This window comes from Anopheles maculipalpis, chromosome 2RL (assembly GCF_943734695.1).
Source record: "Anopheles maculipalpis chromosome 2RL, idAnoMacuDA_375_x, whole genome shotgun sequence".
NCBI lineage: Eukaryota > Metazoa > Arthropoda > Insecta > Diptera > Culicidae > Anopheles > Anopheles maculipalpis.
Window position 1 is genome coordinate 8,277,372 of NC_064871.1, and position 14,569 is coordinate 8,291,940.

The following is a 14,569-nucleotide window of genomic DNA, read 5'->3' on the forward strand; positions in this document are numbered from 1 at the left end:
AGAGTGTTGATCCGATACACAGTAAATTGATTCCTTGCACATCCACCTATTCCACCCACGTGTTTGATTGATTTTATTTGTGTTCCATATTCGTCATAAACTTCAATTTCCCCAGAGAACGATCGAAACAAACGAGAAAACTACAGCAACAACAAAAAAATTGGTAATGCAACAGCAGTACCTCCGGTGCAAGCATATGCGAAATTTCGGAAACGGAGCGTCCAAGTAGGCGGCTTACAGACACATTCGCACGGCCGCTCCGGGTGGTGTAAGAATGCGTGGAATAATAATTCACAAGCAGTTTACGCGTGCTTTGCGATTACGTATGCAGAACGTGAGATGATGGAGTCAATTAACTCCGGCAGCCGACACCGTGTGCGTGTGTGTGTGTGGGTGTGTGTCGAGGTGGCATCATGGGAGAAGAAAATCAACCGGGGGAATTGAGGTCTGTGGTGACATAATCAACTCCACGGCCTACCCACCAACAGCATCACCACCTCCAAAAGGTACTAAGTCGGCACGGAAATGTAAGTATATTCGTTATGGAAAAGCCAATTTCGGATTGGTTTCACGTGTGACGGTTCATCCACGATACTGGTTGCGTGCAGCATTACTTGCTCGCGCTTGATTGAGCCAGCGTTTCGCTTTTTGTGGCTTTTACGTATTTTCCAAAAGCAAAAAAGAAAGAAAAAAACTGTAAAACGATCCTTTTAAGCGTGCGTTTGGTACGAGCAGCAGATTATAAATTTGCTTTATCGAAGCGAACAAAAAGCAAACGAGCGAAATCAATACGTACTATAGTTGCTGCAGGTATATGGTTCATCATACCGAACCGTAAAAATGGAGTCGTACTGGGTAGTGCTGGTACGCACCAGGGCGGCACAAAAAGAAGGATGCACCCTTAAAACAACTTCCACCGCATGGATGGCATTGTTTGTGTTTTCGGTATGGATTCGTTCCTTCCTCCAAAATTTTCCCTTTTTGCCGTTTTTTGGGCGATTGAGAAAAAAAAAACGCGGCGATTTCATCAGTTATTGTTCTATTCATCGAGCACTGCGTGGGTTTAATTGTTGGAGTGACCTTTCGTGTAGTCCGTTTTTGTTTTGTCTCTATGCTAGGATCAATTTGATAAATGCTTGAATGAAAATTTTCATTGCAGAGGAAACGTTCTGTTTGTTGGTGTGTGGGGCGCAGAGCAAGATTGGCCCGACCGAGCAATGCTATATTTGAATAATTACTTACTCTCAACTTCATTTATCATTCCGATTCCGATACGTGCGCCTCTTGCATACCGTAACAAGTACGAAACATTCAATACTAGCGAAACGGATACCATTAGAACCGAAAAGAGGGCCCCGAGACAATACCTTGTTCTAGCTTCTAATTGTAACCCGTTCCAGTGTAACCCAAGCAACGAACGATCGATCCGTTGTGAAGTTGTGAAGCGTATGTTGTGATTAGATTTTCATGACAGTTACAACTTCACTTTGATTACTTTTTCAAAACCCCCGGTGAACGTCCGGGTTCCACCCGTTGTTGGAGGACTTCGTAGAGCGGGTAGAAATGAGAGCACCGAGATCATCTTCCGGCCGGACGGTGCCACACAACAAGAAGCGCTGATCGGTGCAATAAATCATTTACTTGTAGTACATTGACAAGTGAAACGGCGTCTGGTGCTGTAGCAAGGGACCAGGCATGCAGTAAGTTTCCCCGGTACGAACCGTAGCAATGTCAAATGATCCCTTACGGCAAACTGGACGAACGATTCAATCGAACGAATCGTTTTGCTGTACGTTGCCAGTTTGAGATCTGATTTTTCAGCAGCAGCAGCGGCAGCAGCAGGCACGACCAAATGGCTTATCAACTTATCCGAGTGGCCCGAAGGCTATAACGAATGTGAGTCTTTGCCTAATTAGTAGCAAGTGTGTATGATGTTCGTAGGGTTGATACTGGGAATTTGGTACCTTTTTTCTGGTTGTTTGTAGCTACCTAAAAAGCCCTATCGGTAGAACATATCAACAGCGGCTCTGTTTCAGAGGTGTAAATGTGATCTGTAGATGGAAGCGAATGAGGTTTCGAATCGTTTCATTTCCGGAAGAGTCACTTGAGGATTAGGGCAAAGATAGATTGAACGAGTAATTGAAACACTTGCTATTGCGTAGTTATTCAGCATTTTTTTTTGCTATTTCAATGGTATAATTTTAGGCGAGAAGTTTGCCTTTGATCTGTTTGTATTAGTAAGTAGGAATTGTATGCGTATAAATTTTCGTCATGCGAGATTATTTCCGTTGGGAGATAAGACGACTTTTCATTTTCTCCTCTGGGCCACTCCTAGATCCCAAGTACACTTAATTTTTCTTTGTGATTTTTACTTCAGGACAATCAACCAGTTAATCGATCTACAACAAGCTTATATTTACGTATGAATGTTCAACATTATCTTGTAAACAAATTGGTAGGAACATATTTACAAATTATTCAAGAATTTTGAAGAGAAAAGTGTTAAAATGGCGGTGAGAATGCTTGAATAAAAAATTGATTAAAATTCATAGAACAAATCGTTGGCTTGCAAATGTGACAATCAGTACTTACTTGGAACCACAAATTCCGCCCAATAGTATGAAAGAATGCTTCCATGAATCATTTCAAACGCAACATGAACCTCGTGCATGTCTTCAGTATGAATTTATTTCATTTCTTGTGATTTGGTGCTAAAAATGAAAGATCTCTCAACAGAAACGCTCCATAAAGCAAAGCAGCTCAGCTCATTTCCGTTTAAAATGTTGTAGTCATCAAAACCTTGGCCAAAAGATCGACAGGAAAGTAAACAGTCCATCTGCTAGTCGATAAAGTTGTATGTAATGAGGTGCATATGCATCAGCTTCACGGGAACAGCACGATACGAAAACAAGCGCGCAGTGACATCAAACTTTTTGATGTGTTTCGGATGGATCGTTCGTAATTGGATTCCTTGACGATCTGCTTCCGGGATTCAATCGTTCACTCAGCTTTGCGCGTTGGGAAAATGTTATCCATTTTATAGATATATCGTCTCGTATGACTCGTATCAGTGTTTGGGAAGCGTTCGAAAAAGTTTTCGCTCCCCGAGCGCCTGTCCACATATCGGGATTGACCTTGGCGACGTGGAAGTGTGTGGCAACAAATGTGAGTAGGTAGAGATGGCAAGTTTACACCGAATACCGATGGAAAGAGGGAAAAGATGAGGCACGATTCGAATCTGATGTGTGTGTTTTTTTTTGTTATTGGAGCTTCTTTTGAGGTTAGTCTTCCATTGGCAAAACTTCGTCCCGTTGACATAAACATACTAATTTAACTTGCTTAAAATACCGTTCAAGCGCACGATTGATGTTTTCGATACAGAACCCGAAACGGAATGGAATAGTTCGCAGGAATCGAATACTGCAGATAGTGAGAAGCAGACAGAAAGATAATTTATTTCCCAACTACAGTTTCCCGCAACTTCAGCTAAAGAAGTTACTTTGTATCGATTAAATCCGCTCAGTCAGCAGCATCGCGTGCGGCAAACCGGGGAAAACCCGAGTTAGCAATTGTCGACCCATCACGTTTACCCATCCATCTTGCCTTGTGAACTGGTTCCGCCCTCTAATGACAGGTTCATTTCCTGCTGACCTGAACCTGAAATACTAGCTACTAATGATACTAATTAACGTTTTGCGTTTTGCAGCTCGACTTGCTCCGGACGCTACTAAGCGCCTGAAACTATGCAAACAAACAACAACAACAGAACGGGATAGATAAGGGTGGTTTAAAAGTAATTAAAATAGTTTGACTTAATTCCAAAGACAAACAATACGAGCAACTTGACAGAGAGGTAAGCAAAGCTTATCATAATTTCGGAATATATTTTTTTAAAATTGCGCTAAGACCAAAAACTTGCCCCGCTTCCGTGCGGATCAAAGCGAAAGAAAGCGGAAAGATGCCGACCGTCGGGCCGGTTGAGTAATGATCGGTTCAATTAATTTAAATTGTAAATGCTAACAAGCTCGAGACAAAACATAGCGGAACGTTTTGTAAAGATGTACCGGGCGTTGTACGGTAGAAAGGTAATTAAAAAGGGATTAATCAGACACCGGGCGGAAATTGTCAAATGAAAGACGCACAGAGACAGAGGATGATTTTCGGATTATCAGCATTAAAGCAAATGTTTCGACTAATGTTGATGGGAAAGTTTGCGTGTGTTTTGGAGTGTGCTGTTGAGACAAAAGGAAAACCGCTAGTCGTCTAGTCGTAATGCGTAGGTAGGCTGGCGTTTAGGCATTTTCATTTTCGTAATGAAGCCAACCATAATCGTGAAAATCATTTTACATCGTTTTTTTGATTCCGGTTGAGTGATGCTTTAAAGGTGGCAAGAATTTGACTTGCCACCCGTTTGTTTGCATTTTGGGCTGTAAGTTTGCGTACTAAACCTTATTGACGATAACTTTTTCCCTTCTGATTGGACGAGAGTATTTTTATGGTCTGTTGAGCTGATTGAATCGGAGACTTTTCTAAATTTCCTATTTCATTTTATGTTATCTTGTTCATTGAATGAAAATAATATGAATTTTTTAAGTAAGAAGATATATTGTTGACCTTTCTTCTTACTTTCGTACTTGGATCTTCTCCCTGGTAGAATGTTGGAGAACATGGCAGTTCAAACTTTCCAGGCATGTAAGAATGACTAGTCGAGCAACACTGCACGTCAAGTCAAGGTGGACCCTTCGCTACCATCACGGACCTGTGCCAGAGCGACAAGTTTCTTCTCTGCATCCTGCGCTAGAGAGGGCCATAAGAGACTCGAAGGATGATCTTTCATAAATCAATCCATAGACTATAAGCTGAGCCACATAATTTGTTTGAAGAACATCTATTTACTATAGGCTTTCCAGTTTATTTGACAAGTTACACAAAACCTCCTTTTGGAAATTAACGATCGATATTTTGTCTAAGTCAGCTTCTTACACAACATAAGTCTTGATATACGCGCATGGATCCGGCCGGCCACGGATGGTGAACCTCTCCACACAAAATATCTGACGTGACTGAAGAGCCTAAGCCTCTGAGATATACACTCTGTTCATACCAGGCTCATTCGTCTGATTCCTCTTCTCCAGGGCGAGCTCTAGAGCAGTCCATGGGTAGAGGCGCCAGCGACGCCGGACGTCACACAGGCAAGGTTGAAATCCCATTTGGGCCTTTCTCCATAGTGAGGTTTGTCTATACAATTACGTGGTATCAATAAGTGTAAGCTATTCCTTGGCCAGCGTGATCTTAGAAGCCCGTCTAGGTCATAAGAAATTACAAACTCTACGAGCTGTACAGTGATAGCATCATCAACTGGAGAGCTGGTTTTGGGCATGACACTGTACTAATCAGCCTGTACAGTCTTTTGAGCAAGTCCTCATTGACAGAGGAGGACTTGCTATGGCTTGGACCGATACTTCCGCCATCCAGGACTTCTGCAATAGGCCAAAACCGTGAAGCAGTTGTAGCACCTTGTATGTAAGTGAGACGATGTACTTTAACAACAGTCTGAAACCTTTTTTATAAATATTTCCAAAGTTCGACTCACTAGCAAGATATTCGCTAACGATTATGAAGGATGTAATTTATTTTCATTTCATTCATTGCTGATCGAAATGCATTCCAATACTTACTTTTTTGTATCAATAGCTTAAGCAGGTGTGAAAAAAGTGGATCAAATTATTTAAAGTTCGACGGAGTGCCAGGACAGGCGAAAAATCCTTTTCCTCACCGGCACGAGGGTTTAATCTCCCATTTCTTGCGAAGTGGTGACGAAGCTGGCACAGAAATTCTCCAGGTGCGGTGCGAACCTTGTGCGAAATGCAATCAGTTTCCCATGAAAAGAAACCGGACGTTTGTGCAGTGCAAATCACCCTCTACTTAGCACGCCCATTATGGCCCCCTCCCCTTCCCTCTGCGGCACCGTGCACCGCAGGCTAGTAAGTCGGTCGAGAAAAGGGTCTGGCTGGTGTACGTAGAAAGATTGCTTTTAGCACCACCATTACCACCATCTCCCACTCACCCCATTCACGTGCTGTTAAGTTGCATTCGAAATCATAGCTGTAAAGCGGATTAGAATAAGGTAATCGGTAAGTCGATCGAACTGTACGTACAGCTCGGTGCAGTACAGCCGATATGGTGGTGGGAAACGATTTTCAGTGGTTGAATAAAATGCCCCGGTCAGTTTGGGCAGCGTGGGTTGGGTTGGGTTGTGGCTGTCAAATTGCTTTTTAAAGCCGGCCCAGGGCCACTTCCACGTTCGATTGCCATTCCGAAAGGTTGGTTCAGATAAATAAATAAATTAAATTTGACCATACCAAGCTGAATGGCGTTTGCTGATTGTAGTATACAGAATGGGGAAAAAAATACGGCGAGAAGGATTAAATGGAATCGTGTTCAGATTTGATTTGCATCCGGGTGAAAGAGTGTTGGGAAATTCAAGTTGCAAATCGGCTAGGATTGAGACGGTTCGAGAAGTTATTTAGAAGTACGTTGGCGAAAGGTTTGAAGAAAAGGGGTTTGGTTGGGAAATAGTTTTAATATGTCAACTGCATTCCGCCTGAACTGCTAACCACATCAACTACACCACCAGTACGTGTAAAATGCACTTTCAGTAGCAGAACTACTAATAATTCGGTTTTTACTGGAGGTTCTAACACGGTGAATCGAGCTAATAGAAATTCCTCCCAACACAAAGAACGTCTCAAGTGTCAGGGTGTTTCTCGGATAAATTCACAGACATTTGAAATGATTGGCAAAACGGGATGAATATATCACCCATCGACGTGCCAGAAATTTTCCGACCGATGTGCACTCCACCGTGGAAATTGTGGACGCCACCGCTCTCCATCACTTCCTGCTTTACCTTCCCACCGTAAAAACAAAAACCGCACATCCATTGGCACACTAATGCCAACGAAAAAGCCACGAATTGAGCCGCTCAATGGCTTGGTTGTTTCTGAAACAGTGGAACGACTGTTACGTGACAAATTTTCCCTTGCAAACGCAAAATATTTTTCCTTGCCATGTTTGGTTGAGGTACCGAGTGGGAAAACAAAAAAAAACCAGACCGAGAAATGCTTCAGAGAGTTTGTCACGTACTTTGGGAGGGACAAGTAGACGAACGGGTGGGTTTTTTTCGATCGTTGTTGTTTAGATGAGGCTTTGTTCGGTGAAGGTTGTTCGCCCAAAATGCTGATATTGAGTAAGAAATAATACACAGCACAGAGAGCACGATGCACGAAAGGATTCCATGTGGCCTAACATTTCTAGCCTTTTCTTGGTGCTGCTGCTACTGCTGGGGATACACAAAATGCTTTATAATCGTTTGTGAGGCAATGGGTTGGAAAATATTGGTAACCGGAATTCCGGCTATACAGCTGTGAATAAAATGTTGAGTGTTACTGAAGGATTGCAAAACATGCTCCATTTGCTTTTTTCCGCTTTTGGAGCCGATGTAATCAAGAATGCAAGCTGTGAACACTGAACATAAATCAATAATCAATTAGCAGCACAAAGAAATGTACACACTTGAAAAGTAATTGGGCAAGAGATGTTGATCAACATAAGGATTATACAAATCATTTAGTCGAATTACTTATCATCACTAGCAAAAGTGATGATGAACTTATTTCCATCGTGTGAATTTTAGTTTCAATTGCATACGGTCAGGTGTTGTACAGTTTCAGAATAACTGCAGATTTTTACAATTCAATACTTTCGAATGAAGATTTGGCGTACTTCAACCACCATTTAGAATTATGAATTATAAGTCTTCTTCTTGGCCTACCCAGGCCAATCAGTTTCCAGGAAACTCGGTCTGGAGCTGCAGTCCTCCATCCACAGCTGCATCGGATGTCCGACAGGTTTGGTCCCAATTGATCCAGCAAACGAGCTCGCTGTCCACCTCTACGCCTCGTGCCGAACGGGTCGCTGACGAATATTTTCCTGGTGGGCCATGAGCTCGGCATCCTAATCCCGTTCCCCAACCATCGTTTTCACCGTCAAACAGTTTAGCTAGCTCGTACGTAATTATCCTTCGCCAAACGCCCTGTTCGCACACACCACCAAAGATAGTCCTTAGCAGACGCCGTTCGAAAATGGCGAGTGCATTGGCGTCCTCTGTCAGCATAGTCCAAGACTCGTACCCGTATAGGACGAATCAAGGTGCGTTATATCGTACATTTCGTATGTTGTTGAAGTCTTCTGGATCGCAGGAGTTTGTGGAGTCCGTAGTAGGCACGATTCCCCTGAACAATGCGCCTTCGAATTTTACAATCCTTCATGGCTCTAATTAAAATTCTTATTTTTTATAAAATTTGAGCAATTTCAGTACAAAATTAACATAAAAATTCTTAATATTTTTTTTACAGGTATTTTCAAATACTTTATCAATTATGTTACAGTTACTATTGTCATCATCGTCATCGGTGTTTGCATAAAATTCACCATCCTCAGGGCCTTTAAGCATGTAAAAAATTCCACTTTTTTTTAAATATTTACGACAACCCTTATATGATTCTTGTACGATGAACCTCATTATCTGGGTTTGGTAATTTACGAACGAAAAGCTGGTTGTTATACATTGTAAAATACCATTACCTGAAAGTATGCAATACACTAGCCAAAAAGTCCGGAATTATTTGCTTTATTTACAGGAAAGCGATCTTTCTTTATGGGGATCTATTTCCAAGTTAACAAATGCTTCTTTTAACTACTTAACGAGTAATATACGCTCAACACGAACAAACAGTCAACACATTGCATTACTTGAAAACAGCATGAATGTACACCCGGCGATTGCAATCAAATTCAACTTAAATTGAAGTTTCTTTTTGCGAAGCGAGCAATAAAACCGATGCCCACTTTTCCCGCTTCCAGTTGATTGAAGTTTATTTGGAAACTTTCACAACGCAATAATAATAATAACCATCACTATCATCATAACAGAATCACCGCGGTAAGCGTGCCACTGGTCCACCGTTCGTTCGCGGCATTTTGTGTCATGGTTCTGACAGAACCATGTGACAATAGTTGTGCGTCCCCCCCCGATAAGGATAAGCATTTTTCCAATAAACTCCCAAAACGGTTGCCTCAACCAAACTCGCCCACATACACACATACGCACACATACGCTATCTTCGCTGTGGACGACAGTTTCTACTCCGGTCGGTACGTTCAACTTTACCCATGTCAGCCAAAGTTTACCCACCAGGTTACTATTGCTTCTGGTGCTGATTGACTCACGGGAAACTTTCTTCCCTTTCTGCCGACAAAACCATCGATATTGGGTACAGAGAGTCGTCAGCGAAGGGTCGCCTTTCAGATGGTCCTATGGCATGGTTATGTCGAAGACGGATGGACGAGAAGGTTTGCCTGCAAAAGTAATTAGACCCAGCATGTACGGACCATTGTGCCGGGTGCATACTCACCACGGTTCGGTTCTCTCGGAGCTGCCCACAGAATAAACATGTTTCGCAACTAATTAGGCCATTGTAAAGTATTGGTTTGGGAAGATGTGTACACTGACCTCGACGCGTATCTGGCAGGTTCGTGTGAATGCTGGGCAAGTGTGAACATTCACCACCAGCTCTTTCGAGTATCAAATTTCAACAGCACTGTACGCCCATGGAACTGTAGCGATTGGGACAAAAAAACAACTACAAACCCCAGTTGGGTGCTGTAAGTTGGGGCGTTTGTTGCGAATTGCCAATCATCACACACGAGTTGTTGATTTTCAACACCCAAACATGAGTGGCTTCCGGTTGTTAAAACAAACGCACACGCCGGCAAGTATTTCGCCACCTGTCCGGTAGCGGCTGTTTGTGTTTAAACAGCTTACTGGTACCGGATTTTCCCGCAACAAAACAATGTGTGTTGTTGCATCGGTTCTGCTGTAAATGAGCTGCTAGATATCGATAAGATTAAATCGGACCTCCACTCTAATCTCAGCTGGCGTGCTGGCGTTCTGATGGTTAATATCTCTCGCGCTCGTGCTCAGTGGTTGATTAATGTTAGCTTAGCGTTAGTGGTGAGTTTTGCATCCCACGAGCACGAGCGGCCGATGTAGGCGACGCGCAGGTACAAACGTTCCCGCAAACAGTACGTACCAGGTACGCACTGGTCATAATTGTAGAAATTTCAATTAATATTTCATCCACTTGTTTCACGGGGTTTTGTGCAGGAAGGTGGTGGGGCCGCAGTGGTAGTAGTCGGTCGATCCGCTTTGGCAAAAGGGGCGAAAATTCGAAATATCGTGTGGCTGCGAATAGCTTCTCATCTAATACACCGTGCGGGCGGATTAAAAGATAACAAACGGTGTATATTAATTTATGAAATGCCTACACGGAATAAATTATGAGCGTACGCGGGTGCAGGGATTCTCGGTTGGGAATTTTGGATACGAGGTGGTTTTCTTTTTTTCTTTTTGCTCTCAGATAGTCGGACAGCCGGTAGGTTCGTGTCGTACAAAATCAGAACAGATGTGGTTGTGGTTTTTTTTTTCTTGGTTGGGTTGGAACACAGCGTGTTACCTGGATGATGAAGAACAGAGGAAACAAGATTGTTACCGGAATAACGAAAAGATTAAGTTAAGTGGTTTGCATACGTTCAGGATATCTGATCCTCGAATAAAGTAAATAGGAAATAATCGTGTATTCAATACGATAATGGGGTTTGGATGACTTAAATGATCTTTTTCGTATATTTTCTTGTCGCAAGTATTAGACTTATTAGGAAGTATTCGGACAGAAATATAAATTAACTAAATGTAGATTCGCTCAAGAGCTTTCGGATAGAAAATTCAAATGAAATTACCCCTACAGTTATGCAAATTGCCTTACATCTTTGCAAATACCAAATAATCATTTGAAGCCGATGTTTTTTATTAGGAAAGGAATAGTTTGGATGAGTTATGCAGTGTCTTCAGGAACGGAGCGCTCTGTACTATATTTGATGATTAATTTTCCCTGTTGCAACCATATCATGAAGACGGGAAAACGAGGAAGACCTTCGCTCATGTTCACTCGAATTGGACAAACGCCATACGAACAACTTTGCAGTAAAATTAAATACGAGCCTGTCCCAGCAGTGTGCGCGTGTATGTGTGTAACCTAAAGCCCCATAAATAATGTCCTTCGGGTTCGTCCTCTAAAACGTACCCCGAACCGATCTGGATACGACACATTCAGGCTGCTTTTTAAACAATTCGTTTGTCCAAATCACAACCGCTCCGGCGTTTGGTGCTGGTGCGTACGAACACTCACTTCCTCACCGAAAACCTGGCAGTCACTTTAATTGATGGTGTACATGCCATTTTTCGTGTGACATCATTTTCATGCAGTTTTTCCGGTTTCCGGTAGCTAGTGTTCCGGGATGATCCGTGCAAATGCCGGTTTGCCGAGCTGGGGTCAGTGTCGAGTACCGAAACCGGTATCTCCACGCTGGAAATCGGAGTATGATATTGTTTTCCGAGGAAACATACATACCTCACCACGGCACATAGCTTACCCTTTTGTGTCGGCTTTCTCGGATTTCACACACGCACACACGAGCTGGCTTTTCAAGAAGAACAACGACCCATCGCTGGTAAAGTGCAGCTCTGGCGAGCAGCAGCAGCAGTTTTGATACGTCGTGATGCAACTAAATCACACGGAAAAGAGTAACTGCTCCGGGCCTCCGGGTTCTGAGGTTTTCGAGTGTACATACATACCGAATCGCTAAAACTCAACAACCCGTAAAACCCACCGGTCAGCCACAAGGCTACCATGTTTGGTGCCGCTGACTGTGTTCCCTTCCACGACCGTCTTCCATTGCTGCCGGATAGCCCCTTTTGGCAATAAGTTGAAGTCAAACACAAATTTCACAGCTCTCGCTCACCCTCACCCATTTGAGCTGGGCCCAAAACTGGCCGTTTAGAGTTGCCTTACTTTCCAAACGAGTGCAGCACACGTACGTACGCGGACACATACACTCCCGCACTGTGCACTCCGATGGATCCACGCGGGTGGTGTGTGTGTGCTTGTGCAGTCGATCGTGTTACCCTTGTTCGTGCATTTCGTAACGACTCGGCCTCTTTCATGTTATGGCTTTGGAAAAGTCGCCACCATTTCCACGCTTCCTTTCCTTCCCATTACAAGCCCCGGTGCTGGATGAAATCGTTCATCTATTTTTACTGCAACACCACGACTTGGGTGCATATAAACATGCATGGCCACCCGGGCTTTTTTGACAATGACCGAAGCGGATGCACTGCGATGGTGACGGTCAAGCACATTTAATGTTCATGCGCTAGCGAGCATCGTGGAGCAGCAGCCAATGGCCTGCTGCTCGCGGACCTGTACCTAATCAAACGATCCAATCTGGCTGCTGCTACTGTTACCAATGGACTGTAATTAATGCTGAATAAAGCTTGGTCCTGTATTCTATCCAACTGTGTCTCTTTTTTTTTTTTTAATTACCAGAGCAAAAACTTAGAGCACTGACAGTAATGAGTAGATTCAACAGAAAGGCGTCACATTGCGTTTGTGGGTGACTATTCTAATTTGCATAAAATAGTTACTTTTGGAGGAAGAGTGAGAGGAAAACGGGAATGAGGAATGGAGTTTTTGAAAATTTCAGAAAGGATTCCAGTGGAAGGTGCAAGCTGTAGTGATGGTGTGCTTATCGTGTCGTGCGGTTGTGGTAGAAAGAGATGAGCGTTAGAAGCTAGTAATAAAATTTAACACTTGGCAAGACAGTCATTGACATCACCACTGCGGCTGTATTGTGGAAAGAGATTAGCAAGAGGTTGATAAGAACTTAAAGAACGAGAAACGTGTCGAATGTATGAGAATGGAACAGCTACTATTTTTATGCGAAAAAATAACCAATAGCTCTTGAAAGTGTGCTAAAAGCCTTTGAATGCTGTATGTTTTTGAAAATTAGCTGAAACCTATGGAGACGCCTGGTAGTTCATGAGTCGATTGAGGCGTCTGGTGATTAATAGGTAAAGGAACAGTTCACTGTTTTGCAGAGGAAATTGGGGCAAGTGTGCCACGTTAAGCAGTTTATGCTGGAACTTACTGAAAAATATTTTTAAAAGTTGAATTTGTTCTCATTTTCATTATAAATTCATTTTGATCCGTCCCAGAAAAAATAAATACAAAAATAACCGTTTTAAAAATGATGTTAAAAATTGTGCGGATTTTTTGAGTATAGGGACAAGAGGGCCAGCTAGATAAAATCTTCGAAAATTGGGAAAGAATAGAATATCATATCAGGTGTTTCATTGCTATTTGCTATAAGCAAATTTGGTTCACCAATTGATCCTCTTTTGGGTTTTAAAAATAGTTTGGAGACGGCCAGGGAAGTGCTCATTACTGGTATGAGGATTTGACTCTTTGAGCTGCTAGAATTTCATGTGTATAATCGGTTATAAATGGAATGTTCATAAAATTTGGCATACTTTATCTTATCACACGTACGAACAATTGCGCGTACTCATATCGTCATCTTAAATGAATTTTTACTCAAAAATACTAGCCTCCTAGGGCACACTCGTTTCAACTTCCGCTAAGTATGAAAAACACTCTACATTGTATTTTTTTAAACGAAAATATATTTCAATTCCCAATGAAACTGTAAGAACAGAATCTTATGACAATTTGGTTAAGATGGCATTTAAAAGCAAAAGTTCAGCTCCTTCTTTTCATTACTATTGACAGCATTCCATAACAGCTGGAAATCCTAACGGTTGTACGATTATTAGTTTCATAAGCGAGAATGTGTCGCCCTTCAAACAGTACAGCTAAACTCGCATCGTTGCGCAAAATAATTGTCTGTCCATTCCAAAGATCATGGCAGCAATCCTCTATCGATCGGCTCACGTTTGTTCACGTTGTCGCATAATTCAACACAAAGTTTCCAACGGTCATACGAATCTAGAACGTACTTTTATGCTGGTTCGCTTTTGCTTCCCAGAAAGAAGAGCCAGCAAGTGATGATGGCAAAAAAAAGTACACAAACTCTCCCCGACAAACACACACACACACAAATCTAATTATTATCTGCCAGCTTTTCCTCACACAGTACGTGGTACATGACAGAGGGACAAGAGTCGACGGTATTACTTACTACAGCATCATCGTGTCGTGTCGTACAATTTCCGGAAGGTGAAGCTAAAACAATCGTGGGAAAAAATCGCTCGCTTCGTACCGGGTCAGGCCCTACAGCAACTCGTGGTCTTCGGCGAAACGTATAATCTTGTTAGAATGCGCGGAATATAGGAAACAGGAAATTGTACTGACTGTTATGTCCTGTCGTGTTCTGTGTGTGTGTGTGTATGAAGGAAGGTGCAGAACGCGTTATTGCAGCGCTTAAATTTTGGGAAAGGCTTTAATTGTGAGCCTTGCTATGGTGGAAAACTGTAACCGCCACCTGTTCATTATTGTGACGACAGTTAGATGACATTAAAAGGAAGCAATTGTGATTGCTGGGTGAGAGCTGTAAGTTTGGAAAAGTAACGAAGAATTGGTTTCAAATCCGA

The 14,569-nt window shown here is 42.5% G+C and overlaps 1 protein-coding gene across 1 annotated transcript in view; it reads right to left on the reverse strand.

Moving 5' to 3' along the window:
• The window catches only part of LOC126559425 (gamma-aminobutyric acid receptor-associated protein), a 228,474-nt gene extending 214,371 nt beyond the window's left edge, over positions 1 to 14,103 (reverse strand). The window contains exon 1 of the mRNA XM_050215580.1: positions 14,099 to 14,103. The gene's annotated coding sequence lies outside the window, so the exon portion shown is untranslated. The remainder of the gene's footprint in view (positions 1 to 14,098) is intronic.
• Between the last annotated feature and the right edge of the window lie 466 nt (positions 14,104 to 14,569).